The sequence below is a fragment of the Protomyctophum parallelum genome (genome assembly GCF_964188405.1).
Source record: "Protomyctophum parallelum genome assembly, chromosome: 15".
In the NCBI taxonomy this organism is placed as follows: Eukaryota; Metazoa; Chordata; class Actinopteri; order Myctophiformes; family Myctophidae; genus Protomyctophum; species Protomyctophum parallelum.
Window position 1 is genome coordinate 18932379 of NC_139710.1, and position 12412 is coordinate 18944790.

The window sequence follows — 12412 nt, forward strand, 5'->3', positions numbered from 1 at the left end:
GGTCCGGGCCTTAATCTTCGGGCCTGTTGAGAAGTCTAGTTTTCACTGGCTGCCGGGCGCGGCCGCACTAATAACTTTGGGGCAGGCCCATCTAGAGTTTGAATGGACAGTTATCAGTCAAAAGGGAGACATCGAAGAGGAAAGATGGATGGGGAAGGATCAACATATGGAATGTCACTGACATTGGAGATCTAAGGTTTTGAGGTTTGAGGTCAGATGTAGAGTGGCTGGCCAATATTGATGACATCAGGGATCTCCATCCCTGATGATGTCACGTGATGTCACGAGACCTGTGCACGATTTCATAGTAAATGTGACCTGCAGTCGCAATAACTACAATGCTTATTGCTTACCGCTTAGTTGTATTACTTACATTCAACCTACATGTAATATACAATATTCATTTGTTGATTTATTTACATACTTTAAGGTTGTGAGCTTGTTTCTGCAGGTTTGCAAGTAGGCATGTCCCCTTGCTTGAGTGACCCCTGTTGGGCAGTTCATGCTTACTGTATTTTATGGGTAAACTCTAGAATGGACCAATTTGTGGCAAGTGGATTAGTTAACTCTGAGGAGTGAGTTGTATAACTTTTTCTTTCTAGAGAGAGAGGGCCACCACTGCTTGACATTTGTGTCAGTAGCTCTCAGACCAAAGCATACAAGTGCCTCAGTAAACCTCCTTGACGATGACGGTGACAATGACAGTGATGATGATGATTATAATGACATATGGAAGAGTATAACTGAGAGACTGTTTGACCATAACTAATAGTAGAATCACGGATTCCTCTAGTCATCCTTTAATCCCACTCACCCCCATGACATGTCATTAGTGATCCATTGTGTTGTGTGCATTTCAACATTCTGGGGTTTTAGGTGTGCTAGTGATTGCCAAACATGCCCACTTGGGGGCGCTATGACCAAGTAAGCTTCCCCTGGTTCTACGCTATCCTCTCATTTGCCATCAATTTATTTTCATCCAAACGAAGGGTGACCATGTGAGGAACATCAGATCAGTTGACAGCCTGTAAATGTGATTTAAACATTTAGGCACCATTTACCCAGATTAAATTTCAATTGTAGTACAAATGCTATTAGGTGGAAATCTAGCAGTATGTGGTAAATGGCAGAGGATTACGTTTTTCCTTTGAATCCTTTATTTGAATTGTTGGAATTCCATGATTCCTATGTGGCCAAGGTGCTGCCTCAATGAACATTTGTGGCGATGCGAAAAATCTGTTATTGTTGGCAAGCGACGCCGTGGCGTGATGATGTATGAATCAAGCTTTACACACTCACTAGGGGCTTTGAAAACAAGCAGTTGTGCCCCAGCATCTTACCTCAACACTGTGCTCTTCAGTGTTTACGCACTGTCAATGATGTGCTATGCACTGAATGAATGGAACACAGTCACATAGCCTCAAGATATACACAAATTGTAGTTTAATTATAATTCCACTCCTGTCCACAAACATGTGCACACATGCACACAGCCACACGGAATGAGCATCAGTTCCTTCCTTAATCTGGTATTAATGGACCCAATCACAGACTCTATGAATAATCAATGGCCAGTGGTCTGCAACTGCAGTGCCGAGACCTTGAGTGAATCTGAATTTTCCTAATAAGATACACACACTCACGCATACACCTTGAGGCCCTAATAAGCACTAATGCACTGTGGGTTGAGAATACGTCACATGGTTTGTTTGCTACAGAATGTGAAAGGTAAACATGCTGTGCCGTGTGTGTGTGTGTGTGTGTGTGTGTGTGTGTGTGTGTGTGTGTGTGTGTGTGTGTGTGTGTGTGTGTGTGTGTGTGTGTGTGTGTGTGTGTGTGTGTGTGTGTGTGTGTGTGTGTGTGTGTGTGTGTGTGTGTGTGTGTGTGTGTGTGTGTGTGTGTGTGTGTGTGTGTGTGTGTGTGTGTGGCCAGGCAGGGTGAGAGAGGAGCCCTGTCTCTTCTTGTCTGTTCTCTCCAAGATTCTCCACTGTTGGGTTCCATAGACGACTCTGTGTGGAAACAACCGCTTTGGCTAATGGCTGCTACATTAGTCTCTTAACCAGCTGGTCATGGCCATTTAGAAATGTTCATTAGGTCATGGATCAGAGTGGATAGGTGTGTGATAGTTCACTCCCCACTGTTGACTTTGAGAGAGAGAGAGAGAGAGAGAGAGAGAGAGAGAGAGAGAGGCAGAGACAGAGAGTGAACGACCAATTCAGTCGCTAATATGAAACCCAAGTGTTAAAAGCCGCAACTGCAATTATCCTCGTGTGGCCCCCAATAAGATCCCACTGTATAATTAGGTACCATTAAGGTCTATGAGTGTGATTTTAGGGCTCTGAAAGGTTGGATAAGCAGGGCTTGATATTATGGGTTATTAATGTTGCAACATCTGGTGTCATTCTGACAATAGACTGAATGGGTCGGCAAATCACTATTCAAAGGACATTGTGGCCCATCCTCAGAAGCAGAGTGATGGACTAGCCTGTCCAGCAAAGTGAGTCTGGGAATTAAGTTGATGATTGGAAAAATATAGCATAATTGTTATTGTGTGTCCTTTATACCTTCAATATTTATGTGTGTGTGCATGCATGAATGCATGCATTCAAGAATACGTATGTACGTGCACGTTTGTGTGTGTCCCAGTTTATATACAGGTATTTTGTGTGTGTGTGTGTGTGTGTGTGTGTGTGTGTGTGTGTGTGTGTGTGTGTGTGTGTGTGTGTGTGTGTGTGTGTGTGCGTGCCTGCGTGCGTGTGCGTGCCTGTGTGCGTACGTGTGTGTGTGGGCTGATGACCAGTCAGAGCACATTACACACCACACAGGGAAACAGCCCTCTGTCGCCGGAAAAAAGCGATTGATTCTCCATTTCCATATTAATGAGCAGATTTGTTAAGAGCCTGCAGGAGAGAGAGAAAATAACGGGGGTCTTCATAGGGCACGACATTTATAAATAAAGCTGATGCGGAGAAAAAATGGAAATTAAACCTTTTAGTTTAATAAATTTGAGGCGTCCTCTGCAAAGCGGGGGCCGATTTGCATTTCCATTTGTGACCAAATAATGAGAGTGTGGGGCCATGATGAGCCTGCTGTAGCGCTGCTGTTTGGGGTCTCAAACAGTCAGGCAATCTCCTCGCTGCGTCGGGCTCCGCGTCAATGTCATTAGCATGGCCCTGTTAACTCCTATACCTGGCTTTCTATTATACTCTGTCATAAGATGAAGTATAAATCAAGTTTATTTGGAGAGGTTCCTAAATTTCAAAATTAATTGTGGTCAAAGTACCATTAACTTCAATCTCCTAGCCTGTGGTCAGTGTGCCTGCTCCCTCCGAAAGACTGGCCGAGTATAATGCTCGGTGTTCGTTTGACTCTGAAAGTGTTATATTGGAAACGGATCCTTATGGGTCCGCTTTTACACTGTCAAATTAACACTGAAAATAGGTGTACAGTAGGAATAATTTTAAAATAACTATTAGTTGGTCTGAAATTACATGGTTGGAAATATTTTCAAAGTGCTCTCGCTCTCTCTCTTTTTATGAAACACGAACGCATGCGCACACGCACACACACACACACACACACACACACACACACACACACACGCACACAGGCATCACTGATTGAATTTATTGGGGAATGGATGTTGACTAGACCACTTCAAGTAGGCTAGATTGTTGTTGTTGCCAGATTGACAGACAGACCCAGAGCGGCTGATTGAAAGTGCCTTTTAGCTTGCTCTCACTGTATATTTGATTTGACAAAATGGAAGGGGAGTCCAGCCTTTTCCCAGGATGCAAACACAAGTCCCTGTGTTTGTGTGTGTACGCGCACGTGTCCGCATTTCTTTGTGTGTGCTATTCTGTGTGTCTGTGGATGCCGCATGCACATCGGCCGGTAGATGCTTTTGTAAATGCTGCATAAAATCTAGCCCTTTTAGGTATTAATTGAATAATGCAGGTACTCTTCTTGCCAAGCATCAAGTGGGCCACTTTCACTGCACTGCTCCTCTTGCCTATGAATTGACTAGATTTATCTGTGTTGTTCCAGCCAATGGGTGCCATTTGTTCCAAATGTTTGACATAAACACGCAAAGAGCAGAGGCGTGCACTCATAAAATAAGGCTTTAGATAGTTGTTTTACAACCCAAAGGGACCACCAGGGGCCTCGTGGCCTGTCAAATGATGTGGAAGTCTTTCTGAGCCAATGGCATGTTAAAGGACTCTCTTCAACCAATGAGGTGATGAAAAGGAACAATTGCAGCCATAAAGATCCAGCGAGGGAAGGAAGGGAGAGAAAAGAAAAATGGAAGAGACAGGAGAATGGAAGGAAGGAGAGACAAAGAGCTGTGTGTGAGTGTGTGTGTGTGTGTGTGTGTGTGTGTGTGTGTGTGTGTGTGTGTGTGTGTGTGTGTGTGTGTGTGTGGGGGGGGGGGGGGGGGATTAAGGAGATCTGTGCAGTGTTCTGCTAAGTGTGCAGACTTATGCTGCAATCTGTTAATGGGATACATCTCATTTGGTACCTCATGTCTGTCTCCAAACTATAAAACATTCAGCAGCAGGGAAATTCCACAATAAAGACAATATTAGCATGTGGCGTCTTAGACAATTCTTCCCTATGTGTTCCAGTTATTGTTGACTATGTTGACAAGGACAGGTAATACGCAGTTAAAAGACTCTGTGAGTGTACAAATGGAATAGGTCTATTTGGTTAAATATTATCTTGAAATATAAATTATGACAAAATTATTTCATAGACATGCCTGAATATCGCTGAATGTTGAGCTATCATTTTGCAGTTGAAAATGCTGTTGTTATTGTCCCTTTACTGCAGCTTGAGGATAAAATAGTTGTGTGTATATTGTTTGTGTGCGTGTGTGTGTGTGTGTGTGTGTGTGTGTGTGTGTGTGTGTGTGTGGGTGTGTGTGTGTGTGTGTGTGTGTGTGTGTGTGTGTGACTGTGTGTGTCTGTGTGTGTGTGTGTGTGTGTGTGCGTGTGCACACGCGTCTAATCGCATGGTGTCACGCACATTCACGTTCTGGAGTTCGATTTGCTGATTTAGCACCTTTCTAATTTTCCAGCGGGTAATGTTTGCCTTACCTGCCGCCATCTGTTTTTATTATCAGAGTGAATATGTTTGTCTAAGGATATCAATAATCATAAATAAAGTCATGACTCTTCCACCCCTCTCTCCCTGTATACACATTCCCCTTGTCTCTGTCTCATTCTCTTAATACACAAGGCTGCTCTCAGACGATTTCTCAACCACGTGCGTATTTCAATGTATTTAGTCCGATTTATACTTTGTTGTACGGCGGTGTCACTTGCGGAAAATAGCTGGTCTACAAGCTCACAGTGCGTGTGAGCTTGTACGATGGGACATACATTAGGGGAGAAAAGCAAATATTATCTTGCATAGGAGTATTTTCGCACACGCACGAACGCAGGAGCGCACCGCACCCCCCCCACACACACACACACACACACACACACACACACACACACACACACACACACACACACACACACACACACACACACACACACACACACACACACACACACACACACACACACACACAATTGCAGGGTGTCTCATGCCTTGACTGAGTGTGTGCTCTCCTATTACAGACAGTAATTACCGTCAGTCACCCTGTGTGTCCATAACAAGCCAGCATAATGCTCTAATCAGGACTGGATTAATCCAACCCTTTCTCTAATCACTCTAAAAGTGATTTATATTGTTTTTCCTGTTCGGAACAAATGAAATCTGTAGCCTAAATTAATACTGTCTTTTCATCACTGGGAAGTTAAAAAGCCACTAACCATCACACTTCTTGTCATTAAGGTTGCATTTGAGGGAGACGCACAAATGCACACATGCACAGGCCCACGCACGGGCACACAAGCATGTTTAAGTGCATGAGGTCAAAAGAGACGAAAAAGATTTGATAATGGAATATTCAATTAACTTTGCAAACTAAACACTTAGTCATCGTCTGCTGAATGAAGCTTTTCACACAGAGCAAACATGGTCATCAGAAGGATAACTGAACATGTATTTCTACTGATTCACACAGCATCTCTTCACTCACTTATTGATTTGAATAATCAGAAAATTGTTACTGATAAATGACCTTGTGAATGTAAGGTATAGCTTCCCAGTTATTTTTTATAGTAAGTGAATGCACCTGATGTTTTGTTGCATATTAAGGGTGCATATAGCATCTATGGAGGCCAGACGTGGACATCAAATCATTTTGATCTAACCAGCAATTATTCTGATTGGAAATACTCCATATTTTTTATCCGAGTCGTTTGTAAAATTTGTATCACCTGCTAACATACAATTTGTTGGTCCCCAGCTCTCATTTAGTAAGATAGCACGACTTCCATTTGGGTATATGCCTCCTACTTTGTTTCATTTCCATTGTTAAACGAATCAATTCCAACCCTGACTCTTCTTCCCACTGTGTTTCATTATGAGCAGAAACAGAGGCCGGACACGACCGGCACAGGAACCCTGAAATCTCCCTCCGCTCACTATTCAGTCTGTGCTCGGAATACAAACAGACTCACAACGAGGCACATTTTTAACAAATGCAAATTGTGAGGCAATCTGGTCTGAGCTATCTGGCACACACCATGCTCCATATTCATTTCCTGTTTAAACCCGCTGTGCACAACAACAAAAAAACCCTCAACAATAACAACAAAAAACAATGGCGGGGTGAACCACGAGGATAGGAAATGAGAGAGCCGACTGTGTCTCCTCTCCTTCGTCCTCTCTCCCCTTTCTCCTTTACCTATTTCTCTTCCACCTCTTTTTCTTCCACATCTGCTCTCACCTTTGCTCCCCTTTTACACCCCCCGCCCCCCATCTCCCCTGTTCTTTTCATGCTGTGTAATTCTCATTTTACACACTCTGTTGCTCCAGACTATGAATAATGCATAGTGTGTGAGAAATCCTCAATCTCATGCTTGGTTCCCGGCAAGCATTACGCTGCTCGCGTCTCTATTACTGAGATGAATGGGAGAGAGAGAAATATCACATAGGATACGCTCTAACTTCATTGTTTGTTTTCCACATTAAAGCCCCAATCTTGGATTCCTTCTAGGGTGTGTATGAATTATGGATTTGTACAGCAAAATTCTAAAAATGGAAAAATAACCCACTCAGAATATACACATTTCCACCGTTGCCGGGTCATATGAACAAACTATTTGTATTGTCAATCAATGTGCATTTAACTCTTTGTTAAATGGCCTAAAGACTTAATTTAATTCCTTTATAACAACCATTACTAAATAAGTCTAATTTCTCTGTTCTTCACATTATGAGAATACATACATGTATTCAAAATAGAAGTAGATGATGTGGTATTTTAGCCAGGATGATATGCACTTAAGATGGCGGAGTGACCCCTATACCCAATATCTTTATCACCTACTTCTTAATTTTTGTCACCCTCTTTTTACCGATTTCTTTCCTGACATACAGTATGAGGAAGTATCTGAGGACTCCTACAAAGTCACTATTGTAAAAAAAAAAAAAGGAAAACAGAAAGAAAAACATACTCCTTGGCACGGACATTGAATAGCCATTCGTGCACACACATGGCCATGTGCGAGGAATATGCAGTGCTGCTGTATATGTTTTATGGTGTGTACACGTGATAAAAGCGCTGAAGAGTTAAAGTGCTTTTTCTAGCACGCTCAAAGCCATGTGTCAGCAGCACACCACTAAATCCACAGTTCCCTTGAACAGTCTCCCTTCCTCTGATAGTCTATCACTCCTCTGTTTCAGGTGGCTGGACACTCCGGCTGACAGGGCCAAGTCCTTGAGGAGATCATGTGTCTGTGGAAAGTACAGGAGAGACACTGATGTCTGGGCTTTGAAGCGAATGTCCCTCTCTGCTTACTGCCCTAAGCCCCCCCCCCCCCCCCCCCCCCCGGCTGTCTCCGCTCGGTTTCATTTCAACGTCTCTATGACGGGGCCCTATGACTTGTCATAGCTATCACTGTAAAATCCCAGAGTGTTCATTTGACTCCATTTGTACACTCTTAGGTGTTACAGATCTATTCGGGACCATTTGGTTCCTAACCAACAATCATTTGTAGCTGGAACCTCAAGGACCCATAGGGGACGCCGGACCCTCACGTCTCAGTGTCAAATTAACACTGTTCTGTCTTCGTGTGGCGTCGCCTTGATTGATTACTGTCAGAATCTCAACCTTTTTAATTTCAAGGACCCCCAGGTGGATATATGCATTAGGCCACGGACTCCCTACTACTACGCTTTACTACTACTTTATCTCTAGGACCCCAATCTACACTGTCAAAAACTCAGTGTTAATTAAAAGAGTGTGCAATTTATCCAATTATGGACACGTAAGGGTCCATTTGTTTCCTAACTATAAATTCAATGGCATAAATATAAATTAACTTGGGATGTCCTGGAATCCCCTCATGTACCTCCGGGGTCGCCGGACCCCAGTTAGACTCTAACTGATACTGCTTCTGAATGTGGGGTACCCAAAAAGTAGATTGTGATCTACTTGATGCCCCTAAAAATATATACATTTAAAATGGGCATCTGCCACTTGAATTAAGGCGACTTGACTTTTGACATAAAAAAGTGCCTGTCAGCTCAAACCCACAATGCAATATCTTCTATGTTTTCAAAAGTGTTGCGCACAAACCTCAGTAGCATTATAAAGTTATATAGGCCTACTAAAAAAACAACCAATTCCATTTCCACCCTTCTATTATATGTGACATCAACGCCACTATTCCAAAGGTAGCAATTCTTTGGGTGGGTATAGATCTCGTTTAGCTCGGCATTTTGAAGGTAGCTGTCAAGTCAAAAAAGTGTGGGCGCCCCTGTACTGTTAGAGTCTATAGCTCGTGTAGCCAGACAACTATTCCACAATCTCTGAATGCTCCTGAATGCTGCCATTTCTGTTCACGAAAATACTTTTTATTTTTTCCCCCATTTCTGCTAAGCAGCAAGCTATATGCGTAGGTGATTTTATTCATAGGATAAATGTGCACGACTGTAAAGACGAAACGGAAGTCGGGAGGAGGCTCCATTTCCGCTTTATCGCTTACTCATGATAGAACTTCCGTTGCTCCAGGCTGTATGACGGAAGCATTTGAAAATTGCAGGAGGCAAGATACTGCTGTTACTTGTGTTAACATCCAGACCGTGTTTGGTTTTGTAGTTCGGGAATATGATCTATTTTTTTTTCACTCTTTCATCTCTTTTTACATTCTGCCAAAATTGTATTGTATCATCATTGTCAGGTGGAAACATTAAATATTTATAAAACACACACACGCAGACTTTAAAACTCACTCTAAAATAACGAAAATTGTATATCTACAAGCTCACAATGAGTCGCACGCGTTGTGAGCTTGTAGATCTTCACAACTTTTGCCCAACCCTCTTGTACGACGAAGTAGGGGATTCATTTATGAAACGTTGAAATGTGAAGATACATGGTTTCTGCCAGACAGAAACTATATGTATTGTGGTGGGATAAAATAAATGACAGATAAAGACCTCTCCATTATTCCCTGGTGCTGAACACTTATTGAAATATGCCTCCCATTTTGCAGCTCTATGGTCATTCTGGCGTTGTCTTTCCCATGCGTTTCTGATGAAGCCACAGATGAATCACACTAACGACTGGGCTCCTGTGGTGCAGCTATGCTCTCAAATTAATATCTAAGGAATGGAGATATGGGCCAAATAGATTGGAATAGGAACCCGATATTCACTCCACGATACTACACGCACGCACGCTCTCTTTCTCTCACGCTTGCGTGCGTGCTGGAAAAACACACACACGCACGCACGCACGCACGCACGCACGCACGCACGCACGCACGCACGCACGCGCGCGCACACACACACACACACACACACACACACACACACACACACACACACACACACACACACACACACACACACACACACACACAGAGACACAGACAGCACACACACATAGCCCTGACAGGCAGGCTATTATCCCCCAGCCTGGGCTGCCGTAATTGGCTATCGCTTTTTACAAATGTGGCTCCGTCTGACTCACATATCAGGCCCCCCGTCTCATCAACCGTGTAGGGGTCACCATGCTTGTGTGTGTGCGTGTGTGTGTGTGTGTGTGCGTGTGTGCATGTGTGTGTGCGCGCATGTGTGCGTGTGTGCGTGCGTGTGTGCGTGCATATGTAGGGGTCAATGGTGTGCCCATCCCTCTCACGTCTCCATTTCACATCCTCACATCCTCATGCAGGTCTTTACTAAACGAGCCAGCGGATGCTAAGTGTCTCGGTGGCTGGCTGGTCTTTAGCGGGGCCCAGAGTATTTAGCCATTAGTCCACTAATAGCATCAGGATCATTCCTACACTCGCTAGCTGATGATGAAATATTAGCGTAGCACTGGCCATCATTAGCCCATTTTAGGCGGGAACCCCTTTTGGTGTTAGCATTATGTCATGCTTTAGCTACCTAGTGGCGCGCTACGAGCTTGTAGGTCTGCTATTTTTGAAAAACCGAAGAACCACTGACATAGCTTTTTCAGAAAACTGTCAGGATGTAGAAGACATTTTTAGAATCTGATCTCAGGTCAGAATGGGTTAGTTAGTCTGGACCTGCCTTGGAGGTCGGGTCCATCTTATTCCTCGCACACGCAAGATCAAACCCAGTTAGAGACACAACGCACAGATTCATTTATTCGTTCAGCCTGCTCTCGGCTGGCTGTTGTGCACTGTGGAAACAGTTGCGCGTCTCGTCAATGGTGCATGCTGCAACATCTGGGGTTTTCATTTAAACTGAAGGGTCCGTTTTGAAAGTCTCATGGGTTAAATCGGCACTCTGGATTTTGCAGTGCATTCTCAGGTTTTTAAATAGTCCTAAAATATAATGGGCTGTGTAAGCCTTGACAGTAATGACTTCAATTTACCTACACGGTGTTGCTGTAGCAACACTATTCTTGGTATTTAATAGCAGATGGTTTCTCTGTTTAGAGGGATGCAAATGAGTGTAGGCTACTACTGTACACTGTGGAAGTGGAAAAACAATGTCATAACATGTCAAATACACTCTTGTCATCTTGTGCTGGTTGTAATTCTCTGTATCCCGCTTCAGGTATCAGGTATACACAATGAGGTAACTTCATGCGTTTTTTAACACTTCATTCTAATGTTGTACTGTAGCCTCAAACTGTCATGAGAAGGGGAGGAAGTGGCCTAACTGATCCTAATGACCAATTCAGCGTATCACAACAATGGCAGATGCATGGCCAGATGTTGGTGATTTTCGAAGCTATCAACCTTTATAACTCATCCATTAAAACGGGTCTTTCTTTTCTCTGGTACTTAAAAAAAATAAAAATACAAACAAGTGGCTGTAGAATTTCCCTAATCTTCTCATACGGTATGATTATTTCAGTATTGGAAAACCAACAGTGGTTTTAAACATTTGGCATCTACTACAGTAGCATACTATATCTGTCCATTAATACAAATGTGGTCCATATTGCAGTGAAATTATGTACTGTATGTGTATACATGCGCGCACACACACACACACACACACACACACACACACACACACACACACAATTTACAATTTAGGCAATTTACATTTAGCAGACGCTCTTGATCCAGAGCGACTTACATTTAAGCAAAAACAAAAGCATGGCATACATTTAAGCAAAAACAAAAGCATGGCATACATCACATATATCAAAAGTAGTTATCATGAATCATGTATAAACTAAGAACGTAACAGTGGAGTATCTATGTCAACGCACGCACGCACGCACACACACACACACACACACACACTCACACACACACACACACACACACACACACACACACACACACACACACACACACACACACACACACACACACTCTTATATCATAAGAGTCTATGATTGTTTACGGCTCATACCACTTTTCTTTGGGAGGATGATGTTGTGATATGATTGACCCTCGGTCACTGAGCATCTTATATCCCATGATTATGACCATACGAGTCAACCTAGCTGACCTATAGCTTCTTTGCTGCTTCAGCAATAAACACATTTGGAGATTTTCTTAACCAGATCCCCTGATTTCATTGCATGATTACTGTACCACTATGCAGTACAATGTGTTAATTCCAAAAAAATGTGTTTAAACTTTTTACACTGTCAGATTTAAATGAACACTGTGTAGTGGCGATGAGATTGCATTGGAGATAATAAGGTTGATTTAAACCTATATTCTAGGAGGTAACTGCTTGCCTATCATAGTCTTGCACCTTGTTAATCCTTAACCAATGAATTAACCCTCATTACTACTGTTGGAATATAGATGAAACCTCCCCTCTGTCCCTCTCTTACCCTCCATCGAGCCAT